This window comes from Poecilia latipinna, unplaced genomic scaffold (genome assembly GCF_001443285.1).
Source record: "Poecilia latipinna isolate Pla-1442-1.1 unplaced genomic scaffold, P_latipinna-1.0 Scaffold1320, whole genome shotgun sequence".
Classification (NCBI taxonomy): domain Eukaryota; kingdom Metazoa; phylum Chordata; class Actinopteri; order Cyprinodontiformes; family Poeciliidae; genus Poecilia; species Poecilia latipinna.
In genome coordinates, this window is record NW_015113936.1 from 146,486 (window position 1) to 162,909 (window position 16,424).

Genomic DNA, 16,424 nt, shown 5'->3' on the forward strand with positions numbered 1-16,424 from the left:
TATATATATATATATATATATATATATATATATATATATATATATATAGATATATATAGATATATATATATATACACAGCCTAGGAATAATTCTCAAATACCATCTTTGAAAATTCCTGTAGTTTTTCATACTGCAATGTATATCGCAGGGTAAAAAAAACAAACTTCTTTTCTAATATCATGCAGCCGTAAATCCAGACTTAAAAAAAATTAAGTCTGAACATTTTGAGGTGCTGCTTGGAAAAGAGCAGCTGCTGGTTGTACGAATGTGTTTTTTTTTCCTGATAGTCCATCAGAGCTGGGCCTTGTGGAATGTCTTCCCTCCTCTGTCTAAACAAAGCCTGAGATAAGCTTTAAGGAGAATCCTTTAGGTGATCCAGCTGCTCCCAGCTGCAGGAGGCGTCACGCCACAAAGAAGGCTGGACCAAAACCGTTTCCTCTGTTATTATTATTTCTGACATTTCCATGCAGAAATAGCAGAAATTTAAATGTTTTGTTTATTCTATCTTTTTTTTTTTTTTTTGTCACATTCCTTCCTCGAAGCGCAGTTTAATGATTGGTCCGTCTTTGAATTTTCCCAATTATTCCTCTCTGTGTTTCCCGTCCTTCCTCACCGTTGGCAGGAAAACGAGCCGTTCCTTTTAACTGCATACAAAACTTCACCTGCCCAATTACATTCAAAATAAAAATAAGTAAATAAAAAACAGAGAGAAAAAACAATCGTACACCAACATGCATTTTTATTTTCTTAATTTGCATGATTACATTACGTGAAAAGAATATTTAGCATTTTGTCCAATCGAGCTGTAAATAATGGGGGGGAAAAAAAAAAAAAAAACAGAGGATTTTTGCAAGAACAACATTTTCCTTTTTAAGGAAAATTACGTTAAATGGTTACACAGTTCTGTACTGTATGTGGCTGTGAAATAGTCCAGTGGGAGGCAGGGAGGGAGGCAGCGCGGGTGAGACGGGGAGGAAATAATTAGCAGAGAGAAACGATTGCGCTAATGAGAGGAGAATTTGACTAGGATACTTTACTTGACCCCCAGTGTTCCTCGGCTGTCCAAAGGAGGGGAGAGGGGAAAAAAAGGCTGATTTATAATTATACTCTGCAATTCACCATGAAATTGTTATTGTGGAATACCATTTTGAAAATGTTATCAAACAATTACTTTAATTTTTTTTTTCTTCCTCCCCGCGCCGGAAACTGTTGCACACGTCTCACCTAAAAAAAAAAAAAAAATGAGATGGCGGTTCGGAGCCTCCCGCCTGTCATCCACTGCTGTTCATGCAGATGAGCTCTTTTCTTTATTTTTTTCTTCTTCTTCTCCCCCCTTCCCCCAGAGCCTCTGTTCCGAAGGGATGCTGTGGCAAATAAAATAATACTCTGATAAAACTGAAATATTTTATGACAGAATGATAATCATTGCAAGCATACGTGCCACTGATACGGGGCCCCGTTTCGGTTGGGGGAGGAGAGGAAATAATCCTTTTTGTGGGCTTTATAAAAAAAAAAAAAAAAAAAAAAAAAAGAATCTCAGCTGAATCACATCAGAAGAAGGGAGAGAAAAAAAACCTCAAAAGACAGTTCCAAGATGAGCCAACTCCAGGAGAAAATGACCTCCTCGTTTTGGTGATAAAGTTCTAGCCAAAATATGATATCAGCCTGCGACGTGACTCATTAGAAATGTGTGTACGGCGTGGAGGCAGCCCTCCCTATCTGCCAGTGCCTGGCTTGCCGGCTGATAAGAGGCAAATGCAAATGTCCTGATAAGAACTGAATGCAAATATTTATGATATGATATTCCCTGGGAATTATGTGCGGATAAAACAAAGTGTATTATTTCCCCCGTAATTCTTTCAGGTTTGCCAAATTGTCCTTTTTTTTTCTTTTTTACTTTCAGAATTTGCATTTCTTCAAATTGATTGGGTCTGCGTATTATGTTAAGCTATTTGTTTGCTGAGGATGGTAATTAGTTACTGTAATTACAGCGATGACAGTTGCTAAATTGTTTTTAAGCATTACAGTGTGTCTGTGCCAGAAGATTGCAGTACTTATTTTTAGGATTTAAGCATTTGCTGGAAACCCTCCCACTCTAAGGCCAAAATGGGAATTTTTTTTTTTTGAACTACAAAGCAGCCATTTTCAGAGCAAAGACTTTTTTTTTTCTTTTTTGAAAATGTCGGCTAATTTGCACTAATTGCTGGTTTGACTGCGTTGCACGGTTTCTTCTCCGATCAGGGGACGTCACTGATGGCATGTCTTGAGGGATCAAAATGCGCTCGAATAGTGGAAATACATGTGTTTGTTAGCTTTTGTAGCCTCGTTTCAAGTCGGACTTTTAATGTTCTCAGTCACCCAAGAAACAAATTGCCGTTGAAGGCGCATTTGTAATTATGGTTCCCAGTGTAGCCTATACCGGCTTTCAAGTTTAGTAAACATTAATTAGCGCAGACACAGACAGTTGGGTGCTTCAGAGGGCGTTTCATGTGCGACACGAACGGCGAATGTTGAAATCACGTGGATCTGGGCTGAAAAAGCTACGAAAAAAAAAAAAAAAAACAGCAGGAAAAGAAAACGTGCTGCAGACCGAGGGAACAATTATTGCCTATCAAAGTTAAAAAACACTACTGAAGAATACCTCAGAGGTCAAACACTCCTTTGGTGCGATAACAGATTAATCTATAGGGCTGCACATTCAGATTATTTCCTATAAGAGTTCAATATGACCCCCTAACACAATGATTTCAAATCAGTGTGGAGTATTATAAAATACACACACACACACATATATATATATATGTAGAGAGAGAGACAACCGTCCAACTACAAAGATGTCAGATTTTGCACAGTTGACATGAATTAAATACAGACTGAATTTTTTTTAAAAAGCCTTCTTATATGCACTTTTGCATCCAACTTGGTTAATAGAGTCAAATTATTCAATATTAGGCCTGTAAATAAATGCAATAAATCAATTAGTCCCAAATTGAAAACTAATCCTACAATTTATATTTGAATTTTTTTTTCTTGTTTCTCTTTCTAACAAAAACTGGATTTTATGTCTTCAGTCTGGTGCTTTGGTCTCAAGTAGCTACTTTTATGAAGCAGAATTTTGCACACAGAGAGCCTTCATGATTCACTTTATTTATTGTTTCTGTTTTCATGTTCACTTATTTTGGGTATTTTAAAAGGTCTTCCAGTTTCAGTGTTAAATGTTCAATAGAACTTAAAGTTTATTGATTGTTGAGAATGTGTTCTAGCTTTGTCATGTTATTACCACTTGACTTTGGTTTAAAAACAATACTATCACTTATCACAATAACTTCTGGGACAATTTATCGTCCAGCAAAATTTGTTATTGTGACAGGCCTATTTGTTTTAACTTTACATTTAATTACAATTATCCAACTTCAATATATTACAAAACAGGCCATATAAAATTGTCCTTCTACTGGTATTTCATCTAATTTACTGTAAATGTTTTATTGTGAAATTCTAGATCCAATTACTTACACTTTTAACGTTCGAATAAAAAAAAATGGCACCGATGTACTTTCTTCTTTTAGACAACTAGCTGTGGACAGGCAGCAAAATAATTTTTTACATATTGTAAAATTTGTGTTTCAGCATGAAGTTTCATCAGCCTAATTGATCTAGATTAAGAATTTTAATAAAAGAACAGCACAAACCTGTCAATACTGTAATTGGTAGTAGAAAATGCTGGCTGTGAAACACATTGGAGGATGTTATTGTGTGTTACGTTCATAGACCAGCTAACTTCCTGCCTGCCGCTCCAGATGACATCCAGAATGGAGCGATAACCACCAGACACCGCTACTGGAGTGACACCACAAAAGTTGTTTGACATAAAAGCGTCTTATAGCTGCTGTAAACTGTAGCAATCAGAGGACAAGACATAAGATAAAACGTTCCAGCATTTAGCAATCACCATCACTAGTTTGGATTGAGGAAACAAAAGACTATCAAGATAAAGACGAGCAGGTTTTTAAAATGGCACAAGGAGGTTTGTGTTTCAGCCATTGACCTTTTGACGTCACACTCTTCAGAAAGCGGTCCACTCCGCCATGACGGATGTCAAAACAACCCATGTGGGATACAGTGGCTTGTCAAAAGACAGACAGTTGGAAGACTAATATTCCTTTTTTTTAGCTGATTTTGCTGTAAAAATGGCCATAGGTTGTTTAGCAGACAGCTGCACGAACAGACAAGTATCCAAACCAAACTTGTCATTTTATCATAAACCTTTTGATGCGGAAAGTTGACAGCCATGGATAGCACTTACGATTAGGACCGTCAGCCCTTGGTGTAATCACTATATGCAGTGAACACCCATCACAAGTAAGAAGATATACATATACTATGTATGAGTACACTTAGTGAGATGCAATCAAATATTGCATAACGGAGAAGGTACGCATCAAATCATTAGTCAACATAGAGAGAATGCTCCACCATCATGTCGCATAACATGTACGACAAAACTGGTTAGTGTCTAGACTTTTGTACGTTTTTAAGTCTACTCCAGTGTAAAGGGAAACACCGTTTATGACAGTGGTATAAATCATGTAACAGGTTTATCAAATCAACAAGTCAGGATAGAGGAGGTATGGGTCAGTTTCTAAGCTAGTTACTTCCAGCTAGTGATTTTCTAAGCTGGGATTTTCTAAGCTATCCATTTCCAGTGGTATTTACAAAGGTAAGTAAGCCACACTACTGGGTGAGCTACATCCACAGACAAATTAACTCAGCTTGAACAAGAAGCCATGGCTATGCCATCATAAACAACCTGAAAAAACATTTGCAGTTTCTTTATGTAATGCTTCCATCTCTCATTTCCAATGTCCGCCATTCTGCCTCAATCTGATTAGGTGACGTAGTTATGAATGGTCATTATTTTAAGCTTTACTCACTGATCTCATGACTGTCTTATTGTACATGGAAAGTAAAGTGAATTGGATGAACCATTTCCCTTTTACATTATTAATACACTATTTTGGTAATTGATTCAGTGATATCAATGATGCAACAAATTCAGCCATTGAGTTCATCTGTTTGTGTATTGAAAGTGTCCTGAACATTAAAATAAGAGAAAAATCCTTTTAAATTTCACCGTTTTAAAAATAAGAAAACCTGCTTCCATCTCTCTGGGACCAAATGGGCAACAAGCCCAGTTTATTTTCCAAGCACCACGGTGTGAGTGCATAATTGGATTTACTATTAACATAATCGGACATCGTGAATGTTGCCTGGGATATTCCCTGGTGAGCTGCACTGCTCCTCTAAACCTTACAGAAGATCCCCTGAGCTGCTCTTTGTCTCTCATTTCAACTAAACTGTGGTAGTAGGCTGCAATCATGGGTGGAAAGGGAGGGAGAACCATTTTTCTGAGAAGTGGATCAAAGAGGAATTTCAACAGTAAGAAGTTTGAAAGTCAAATGTTTTTCAACCATGTTTAACAATTCTGCACCAAATGCCATTTTCCTCTGTTTTTGAATAGTGATGTTCTTGTGATTTTCAGTCTTGACCCAGTGGACCACAAGACCCTAAAATGTGATTCAGTGACAGCAGTTTTTAATGTGATGAAGGATATAGACCGTTTAGCATAAGCTACGTCTCCATTGCAAATATGTATAAATTGTATTTGGCAATTGTATGATAAATTATGGATTCAACACGATGGAAGAACGCACAACATTTTATGAACTGGGCTCGCATGTCCGGAAAATGGCGAAAACCAAACCATCTTCCTGCCACTTCCTGTCGTCTTTGTCGTTTTCGCCGGTAGTAATGGCCGGCTGTTAATCACATGACTCGTGATGGCAAGACAGTATTTCCATTGCAGTTTTGTAAAACACACTAATTTTGATTTGGCCGACAAACCACCGAAAACTAGCACAAAAACCTGGAGGGTTATTTTTTCTCACACTTTCAATTTGCGCTACTTTACGGTTAATGGAAACACAGATAATGACGAAGCTTTGCTCAGATGGAAACACGCAACTCCACATCATCATGAGCAAACATGGCTGTGTCTGTAAAACAGCTCACTCTTGGAAGAAATGTGGCCTTTGTGTGCTGAATTTGTATGCTCTGTTTGTGTTCCATAAATACCCTGCCTGAACCCATGCCTGCCCCGACACACACATACACGCACGCACACACACACACACAGCATCCATATTAGATGCACCCCCTAGTTACTTCTTAATTAACACCTACTGCAGCCATAATGAATCGTTTTCCCCCCTTCCTCAAATCCCTTTGAAATTACGCAGGATTAAGGAAAGTTGGTAGCTAAATTGGTGTGTGCATCTGTAATTTAATTGCATCTGAGGCTATTAATTAATAAGGTTCCTCCTTTAATAGTTAATGTATAATTGCTATTAATTAACCACCAGTCCTGATAAAGTGTCACCAAAATCAAACAAAAACAATTAGTTTTTTTTTTTTTTTTTGAGGTAAGTGTCTTTTAAAAGCCTCATTATTAGCACTAGAGGTAATATACTGTAGTTAAAATGATAAAGGCAGTGTAGATTTTAATTTGGATGAGGGGCGAGAGGAAAAACACAGCTGACATCCATAAGGGAATTACCATACGGTAATTATGGGATAAGCTCATTGTAACATGATAAATAATGCTGTGAATCTGTCCCCTCCAGTTAGCTTGATTCGTCTATATTAGCCTGGACTTTAATTCCAACAGTTTTTTGTGCTGCAGTGAGAGAAAATGGTTGCTTCACAATCCCGCGATTAACACTGTGTGGGAACCCTCCGCTGCCCACCGAGGACTTCGTTACAGATATCTATTTTTGGTGCAGGTTGGTTTTATGACGTTTATTGATAGAAAACAGTTACACAGAGTCCTTCTGTTTGGGTCATTTTATTGTAGGTGCCAATCAGTGGGTATAAAACGAGTAATAAGACAAAACGCAGTTGCAGACGTGGCCAACGCTTTACATACTCACTACCAGCTAAAGTATTCAGACCACTTGGTTATTTCTACACAGAGACCATTCTGAAACATGAATGCTTTGGTCTGAACTCTAACTTTCTATTGCAGCTGAAACATGAACCTTTGCTCCAGTCCCAAGACTTTCAGAAATTGCTGTCCAGAGGTGGGTAGAATACCCCAAAAAATACCCAAGAGTAAAATTATTTATGTTTATTTTTACTGAAGAAGAAAATGAAAGTAGTTAACCAAAAAAATTACTAAAAGTAAAAAAGCTACTCAAGTGCTGAACGTAACATCTGATGAAAGCTAAAAATCAAAACACTGACAGAAATGTCGGTAACAGATAGAAGAAATGAAAATGAACAAAGTTCCAGATCATTAGGAAGAAAACACAAGCTTTTACTGCTTCAGAGAAAGGAAGATGTCATTGTTTTAAGTGTTTTTCCTCCCCAACATGCTTGCTTAGTCTCACTTTTACTCTCGTCACAGAGTTAACAGTTAGTTTGCTTTGCTTGAATTTCCAGATGAAATATCCATAATCCCCCATCTACTGACGACTTTAACAATCTCTCGTTTTCTATAGTGTGTTTTGTTGATGGGAATGAACCCCCGTGTATGAAAACTACAACATTTTTTGTCTAATGAGACATCAGCTACAGAAAAGAAAAAAAAAATCCTAAAATACAACAGTATTGGAAGTCATTTTCACCTTGGTTCACTCTGGCAAGACGCTCCAAACCAGCCGCTGAACAATTACAGCTTATTAGCTTCGTGTCAGTCAGACCTTTTGGTGGCGATACATCTTCATTTCTTTCCTCTCCGTGTTCACCCGCCTGCTCAGCTCTCCCTTCCCCAGACAGGCAGCGATGTGCTGCGAGTCCACAGGGACCTGTGGAATATTTCACTCCGACAGCGAGGCACCCGGTGGGAATACGGGTTGAGACTGTGCGAGTATGTATCTCATTAGTTCAGTTATGTAATTTGGAGCACTGATAATCCCCCCAACACTGCCAAGTTGCGCACCTCAGAAACAAGAGTCGGAGTTGTCAACATGCAGCCAAGTACAGCCTAAGCTGCTAATTGCTGGTTGTAGTAATGTGACTGGTAATATACGCTACAGCCCTCCATGGTATTAGCACTGAGCACTTCAGCACAAATTGTGAATGGCACATATTAATAGCTATCCGATCAGGTATTACTGGCAATGAAATCAATGATAGCTTAACATGTGCAACTCATCTGCTTAATAGGACAGAAAAGTCATGGAGGGTTACTGGTTTTAGTAACATTTTACAATTTTGTCTCACAAGACACTTAGTTCACTTTAATCAAACTACAGGCCTGTTTGCCTAGAAAGTCCGGTTTGTTTGTGGAGGTGTGAATGTGCAATCGAACTCTGATGTGGACCGAAAAAGCAAACTAGGACTCAGATTGACTAAAGTGAATTCTAGTGTGGTTCGAATGCATATGTGGATGCAAGCAGACCGGAGAATGCTCCAAAAGCAGGAAGTGGACCATAGTGCAGGGCATTCTGGATAAATACAACCAAAACAAATGTACTTGTCTAGCGCTTCAGGGAGAAATGACATGTGGTCTTTTCCCCAAAGATATTAAAAAAATCCTACAACCTCTAAAATCTGACACCACTAAACTTTTGTTCCCATTTTGTGAAGAAGAAAGTTGTGCTCCGTGTCTTCTTCGGATGTTATGCCATTTCCTTGGTGCGGTTCTATTGCCTCTTATGCCAGGATTAAGTCATCTTCATTATGGGTTTTGTTTTGGGGCATTTATTATTTCTGGTTTACATGCTCCCTTTTTAGAAATATTTGAGTAATCTTAAAGATGTCTCATATGATCCCCAGCTTTACAACTCTTCAGTCTCATGTACTCCAGGTACTCCGGCTTCCTCCGACAGTCCAAAAACATGACTGTTAGGTCAATTGGTCTCTCTAAATTCCTCTTAGGTGTGTGTGTGCGTGCATGCGAGCGTGTGCATGGTTGTTTGTCCTGTCTGTCTCTGTGTTGCCCTGCGACAGACTGGCAGCCTGTCCAGGGTGGACCCGAAGCGTTTGCTGAAGATCGGCACCAGCACCCCTCCCGAACCCCCTGGGACAAGGGCGTTAAAAATGGATGGATGGGTGGATGGATTTATAAAATGTTGCCAAGTAGCATCATCTCACAATCCAAACTGAAAACTATTATTCATTTTTTCCAAGACTGGATCATTGTAACACATTATTCATCTAAATAATTCATCTAAATAAAGCATCATCAGGTTATCTGCAGGTGCCAGACTTCTGACTATTTCACCAAAGTTTGTTTTCTTTCTCCTCGTCCATCTCTACTGCCTAGTTTTTACTGATAGGAATTTAAGTGATAAAGCTAGCAGCATGTATGAGTGGGAAGACTTAATTCGGTGTGTGATCTGCTGTTATTAAAAATTACAGACTTCCTCATTAGTCCATGAAAAATAAATAAATCGCCATCCAAATGTTTCTGCTCCATGATGTTCACTTTCATTATTAGTTGCTTTACCACAGCATTTTTTTTTCCACCAGAGCTTCTCAGCAAAATGAATAGAAAACTGTAAGCGCTCTGATCGAGTTTGACTTCTCTCCCTGGCACATACGAAGAGGACAGCGAAGAGGTACAAGCGAACACAGTGAACCCAGGTAACATGAGAAATCCTGTTTTTTTTCTTCCACTTGTTAACAACTGAGCTCATTAAATACATTTAAAACTTGCACGATTAAGAGGCCAGTTAGAGTTCCTCATCACACCACCTGTTCAACAAAGCTGAAATGTGTCTCAAGGCAATTTTTTTTTAACAGCTACCTTCTGCTGCCAGAATATATTGCTCATCCTACAGCACTCTTCTTCAGGTAATATGAATTGCGAAGATAAATTCTACAAATCTTTGGCTTGTTTTACAGCCTCACTCGATGTGCTGTTGACCTGCCATAAATGGGGGAATGCTGCGTGCCTCTGCTTTTGCCGTCAAGAATCTGGATGGAGTTGTAAGGATTATTACCATAAAAGTGATGACGGATAGTATGCCCCGTTAACAGACTGACGACGCCGTGCTTAATGAAATATCTGAGTAGTGCTTTGGTCAAAATTCCACCGGGATTAAGTACAACAGAGCCCTCCTCAACCTGCTGCCATCAGTCTTGTTCAGACAGACAGATTTGGGAGATGAAACTACAAGTCGCTTGTTCTTCCGCATGAGTAACACAGTAACACAAACACAGATAAAGTAAAGAACAAGTAACAATGAAAAATAAATAAATCACCGTCCAAATGTTTCTGCTCCACTTTCATTAGTAGTTGCTTTACCACAGCATTTCTTATTTACAGCTTCTCAGCAAAATGAATAAAAAACTAAAGTAACAAAGACGACTTGTAGCAACTTTTTAAAAATGTAGCTTTTTTGGCAGATTTTTTTTTTTTTTTTTACATGAATGCTAGCCATTTTATTTCTAACACAATAAAAAAAGTTTTCTCCAGCAGCATTGCATATCGTCACCTTCCTAAAGCAATGGCCCAAGAAATTTTTTTTTACCAAAGGTGATTTTGGCAAAATAATAAAAAAATGGAAAACATCTCCTTTCCAAAAGATGTTTTACGCAAAAATATAACACTTTAGGCCAAAAACAAAAAAGACTTGGGTCATTATTTTAGGATGGTGATATGTGATGTATGTACATTTGTACATTTTTGAGAAAGGAATCCAAGTAGTGGTTGGGTGAACCTAACAGAAATGTAAAAACTTTAAAATAAAACTGCTTTTTCATTGCTGTTTAAATTCAGGTACAATTTTTGAAAACCAACGTTTAATCTGCGCACTAATCGGGAATTATCTCACATGAAGAAATTAGTTTTCACGAAATCACCAGTGACAGTCATCCTTCTGGTACCATTACCATCAATACTTTGTACAGATCATCCAGAACCCCATGTTGTGCTCTCTTCTTTTCAACTTGTCTCACAGGTTTTCTTTAGGACCAGAGTTGGAGGATTTTGTGGAGGAGAAAAATTAACTATTTGTGTTGATTTGGTTCCTCCACCAGGATTGTTTTTAAAATCTCCTAGTACTTGAGAGTTTGCGATGCCATGGACTTCAGGATTTCATGAAATTCTAATTTTGAATTTGAAAAAGTGAAATTTAAAACTAAAAAAAAAAAAAGTAATTTCTTTACATGAGCTTTTTGGGGGTGCCAATAATTGTTACAGCACTGATTTGGATAAAGTGATTTCTTGATCTAGTTGGCAAGGCTATCCTTTTCCAAATATTTTTAAAAATGAGAATGTTACTGCAGTAGAATATGAACTTACAATATGTTTAGGCTGTTTCTTTGGGCAGCATGAATATTTAGCTAACCAAAAGAATCCAACACTCATTTTGTTTGACATCTTGCTCAAATAAAGAAAAAAATTAAATATGTGTTATGACAAACACAAAATACATAAACAAATAGAAATATCTTATTTTATATATCCTTTGTATGCGTCTTCCCAAAGTAGATTAATACAGCCTACTAAAAATAAAACCAGGAGATCAATTTTATTTTTTAAAGGCTTCAAAGGTTAATTGTCAGATATTTTTACCCACATACATACATTTAAACCAGGCAAATGGATTCGTTTATCCAGGAAGGTTCAGTTGACTGTGGAGATGAAGACTTTGGCACACAACCCTTTATTTCAGGATCAGTGTGAGGCCTTCAACCTTACCTTGGCTTTGGTAAAAAGCAAGGGCAGAAAAAAGGTGTCAGTATCATGGATTGTGACACGCCATGTCCAATAACAAGCAACAACATAACATCATTTAACCTCTACAACGCACGTATTGATCCATCTTGTTGTTATCGTGGCGCGATCGCAGCTGAGGGCTCGGCTCAGCTTAGCTTCGGGGGCTGCTTGAATCCATCCCACTTTATTAGTGAGAGACAAAAAGAGGCTAGCCCTGCTGTTTTTGAGCCTTGTCCTTGGGCCATCCTTCTTCCCAGATCACTGCTGTGTGAGCAACACTTGGAAGATATGTGGCCGTCTGTTTCCTTGAGATGTGTAAATATACAATAGCAGGCATGAGATATCATCTTTGCACTCTGGCGTAGATGGTGCACACAACCCCCTTGATGATTTACCAAAGACAATATCTATTGCAGTGCTGAATACGAAGGAATACGCCATTTTCTTTGGAATCACTAGCTACGTTTCCAGTACAAACGTGCGTAAAACTTTGTCGACATTCCACTAATGTCAAAGAAACAATTTTGCAATTGCAGTGTTCCCATTAAATAAGAGACAATTAAAATCACACATTTGTTCATAAAATAAGTCAATGAAAACATCCCGCCCCATCATCCGCCAACTACTTCTTGTCTTCTTCGTAGTTTGCACCAGTGGCAACATCCTGTTCTTGATCATGTGACATGTATGATGTGAAAAAAAGGTTTCCATTGCAGTTTTGTGAAATAAATAGATTTCGAGATGGCCAGAAAAGACCTCATCCTAGCGCCAAAACTTTTTTATCAAAGAACAAGTGTGAAAAAGATGGAATGCAAAACTGCTATTGAAAGAGCTGAACAAAATGAAACAAAAACAAAAAACAACAACATTGTATTAGTATAAGATAAAGTTAGAATGCTTACTAAAATTAAAGATGTTGTAGTTGACTACATCATCTGCATAATTATGGTTATTCATCTTGTTACAACCAGAGCTAGTGGGATTATGTAGCCATTAAATAGGAGGGGTCAAAACATGAAACCTTGGGGAACCCCGCATGTGATTTTTGTCAACTCTGATGAAAAGTTACTAATTGACACAATGATGTCCCTGTCCTGTAAATAAGTAAGCCATTTACCTACATTAGTTGACCAAGTGACCTTAAATATACCTTTTATATGGGAGCAGGTATGAAGTGATGTTTGAAATGTCTCCACATGTGAACAGGTGTGAATGAAACTAGGATAATCTTTTGTTCATCATGAGAAAGTTTAACTTCAAAGTCAGCATTAAATGCCAAAACAGCAAACACTTAAACGTCTGAATCAATAGTTGCCGTTTCAAAACTGGACTCAAATACTACCTATATAACTAGAAAAATTAGCTAAAATACTGCATTCATTAGAGTTGTTGTGAACTTTGTGTGTGCTATATAACAATGTGTTGCTAGGCAGAGCCATGATTTTGTAAAGCCAGCGCGAGAGAGATCAAGCACTGCAGCTTTTGATGTTATGGCTAATGACCGCGGCTGTGATATTATTACGCAATCACCACAGTTTTAATAGCACAAATAAATATTAAAGCAAGCTGTTAACATACTTGGGGGGGAAAATATGCCTGAGTAGCACCTTGTAGTCCATTGTCAAATATATTCTAATTAGCGGGGAGAAAGAGAGCAAGGAGCACAAAATGAGCACAATGACAGAGCCGGAGCCAAAGTTATCAAATTTGCTGTGAACACTGATAATAGATATGTATGCTAAGGAAAATGGTGCTTTAATAGAGTTTTTAACTGTAGATCTAGGATGGAAAATTGGACATGCATTCTAATTGAATACCTGGTTGAAAATGCACCTAGCACATGGTTATAAATCATCTGGAATCAGTTTTCTCGAACTCCTCTCCCTCTCAGCCACTTTACAAACACAGAGCAAGGCTTTTTCAGCCCCTGATAAGTGTTAATAAATTACCTGAATTTGAAAATTAATGGCTAGCCGCCTGCTTGGGGGAGATATCATTGTGTTTCATGAATATTTTGATTCTGTGATTAGATCAAAATGCTGTGAATTCCTAAACAGGCTCCATGCCCAAGCTCCACTGATCATTAACTCTTCCCTTCTTTAAAAAAAATAAAATAAAAAATTCTATTCCATGCAAATGTGCTGATATGGAATAATTAGAACGAGTATTGCCAGCATTTTCCTGCTGTAGCATTTGCATGACTTTAGATCTCTTCCAACTGATCCGATCCAAACTGAGAGAAAATGTATGGGGTTTTTTTTCCCTCTCTCTCATTTTGTGCAGCAGCTCCTCCAAAAAATTTACCTTGCCAGGAGAGATAATGGCTCACATTGTGATGTTAAAGAGGCTTGTATTTACAAAAAGAAACAAAGGCGACGTGGTTGCCAGCCCTGCAGGACATTGATTAGGCTCTTCCTGTCATTTTCTATTCACACACTCTATCAGCCATGTTCCAGCTCATTTGCTTTTTGTGAGCGATATGGATCAGATGGATCTCGTCACATTGTCGCAGCATCTACAGGTACGGAGCGTCACGAGGGGAAAAAACGGCGGATTGTCAAACTTTAACCTGATGTATTCTGGTTGCCATTTGCTCCAAACAAACAAACGAAGCAGCTCCACGAGCTGCTTCGTTTGTTTACCTCATCGTTCACACAAATTATTTCCGCAGTGAGACGCAAAAACACACCGGAAGGCAGCAGTATGTTGTGCCTAGCAAAGTATTCATACCTATTGAACTTTTCCCCGTTTTGACACGTGACATTCTTAAACTTCAGCGTAATTTATGGGAATTTGTGTTAAAGATCAACGCAGAATTTAGTTTCCCTTTGGGATCAATAAAGTATTGTTGAATTTGAAAATAGTGCATATGCAAATGCATGTTTATTTTTACAAATAGAAAATTCAAAAGTATGTTTTTGTGTGAAAAAAAGACACCGTTTTTTTTGTGTGTTTTTTTTTGTTTTGTTTTTTCCCCCCCAACTCGAATCAATCATTTTTTGGTCTGGTTCTCCACCAGTTCTGAAAAACAATTGCTTCTTCATCTTTGCAAAATTGTTCTAGCAAAGTCAGAGTACCTGGAGAATGTATAAAATAGTTTGAGTGTGAGACACATTTTTAATTGGATTCAGGTCTGCACTTTGACTGGGCCACTGTAACACATGCTGGGTAATAGCAGAAGGTTTGATTTCAACAAAGATCTTATTTTCATTGCATGGAATAGACTACAAGATTTTCTAGACAAAAAAAAGCCAGAAAAAGTTTTTCCAAAAAGTTAGGAAACTCTACTGCAGCTTTTATCAAGACAGAAACTTTGCCACTTTCTTTCATTAAAAAATACTGCATATTCAAGTTGTTTGTGAGTAGTTAAAAAAACTCAAAGCAAATGTATTCTGTGTTTCATGTTGGAAAAACTGGATGACCCCCCGAGTATTTAAAACACTTTGGGATTCTGGCCCAATTTGCAAAACGTTTGGACACCACAGGTTAAGGGGAGAGATCAGGTTAGGCTGTAGAAATGAATTTCTATTCAAATGGAAAGTCTCTACAGAGAAGATAAAGAAACAACTTATGTATGCTATATATAAAGATGACCACTGTCACAATTTTCACCAACAAGGGGAGGTGATTTCTAGAAGTGAGGACATTTTCCTGTTCCTTACTTTTGTCTCAGGTCTATTGTGCTCTACTGGTTAGGTTTAGAAGTACAGTGTGGTTTAAGTTTTGGTTAAGGTTAGGATTAAGAACTGACCACTAATGGTCAAAGTTGTGGAAAATGCAGTTACTAAAATGAATGGAAGCTGCTTTCATGGAAGTACAACGGTGTGTGCATGTGTGCGTGTGTGTGTGTGTTGTGTGTGTGTGTCTCACCTTCCTAAGGCCCATTTTTTTCCATCAGAAGAAATGTTGCCTTTGCTTTAGGAGTTTGGGTTAGGACTAAGCTGTGAATTGAGTTTTAGGTTAAGTTTAGGTTTGGAATGGACTGGGCATGGTCCAGACGTAGGGTGAAGGTCAGGGATAGGCTATGAAAACCAACAAAAAATGAATGGAAGTCAAAGGAAAAGTCCTTGTGAAGATAGAAAAATGTAAGTGTGAGTTTGTGTTTGGGGATGATTGGGTGGAGGGAAGGGAAACGTGTATGCACAAGAGAGCGTGTGTGTGTGTGTGTGTGTGTGTGCCCAGCAGCTGCACAGGGCCCGAGGGACAACCCTGTGTAGATTGGGTCTCCTCAACCCACAGCTCATTAGTGGAGAGTGAAAGGAATCCACACAGATGGCTGTCAACGTTCAAAAAAAGTCGGCTGCCTGAGACATGTCAATTGAGGTTTAAGTTCCTTCTGCTCATCTCGGTGACACTGCAGTATTCCAGCATTATCTGTTTATTCTAGCCCTAAAAAAAAGTGCGACAACAAAGGAGCCCGGCGACATCTGAAAATGTGTTTTCTAATGAGCGCTCAGTCTACTGAACAGGAGCCCGCACTTGTCATTCATCACCGCAAATTACTCGTCCTAACTTGACATGTTTTCAGCGCCACAGATGACGGGCTTGTCTGTTCCGCAAACGCCGAGGATGGTCACCGCTTCCACTGGAGACGCGGCGCCGAACGGTCCGGCGAGACGGCCCGCGGAAAAAAAAAAAAAAAAAAAAAAAAAAATTAATTTTTTACCCTTTAAAATTGGGAAGCAGGAAAAGCCA

The 16,424-nt window shown here is 38.3% G+C and overlaps 1 long non-coding RNA gene across 2 annotated transcripts in view; it reads left to right on the top strand.

Annotated features, from left to right (window-relative positions):
• LOC106961671 (uncharacterized) overlaps positions 1-16,424 on the top strand; it is a 48,864-nt gene that overhangs the window by 14,242 nt on the left and 18,198 nt on the right. For both annotated transcript variants that reach the window (XR_001427818.1, XR_001427819.1), the window contains exons 3-4: positions 9,538-9,649; positions 9,809-9,859. This is a non-coding gene — a long non-coding RNA (uncharacterized LOC106961671). The remainder of the gene's footprint in view (positions 1-9,537; positions 9,650-9,808; positions 9,860-16,424) is intronic.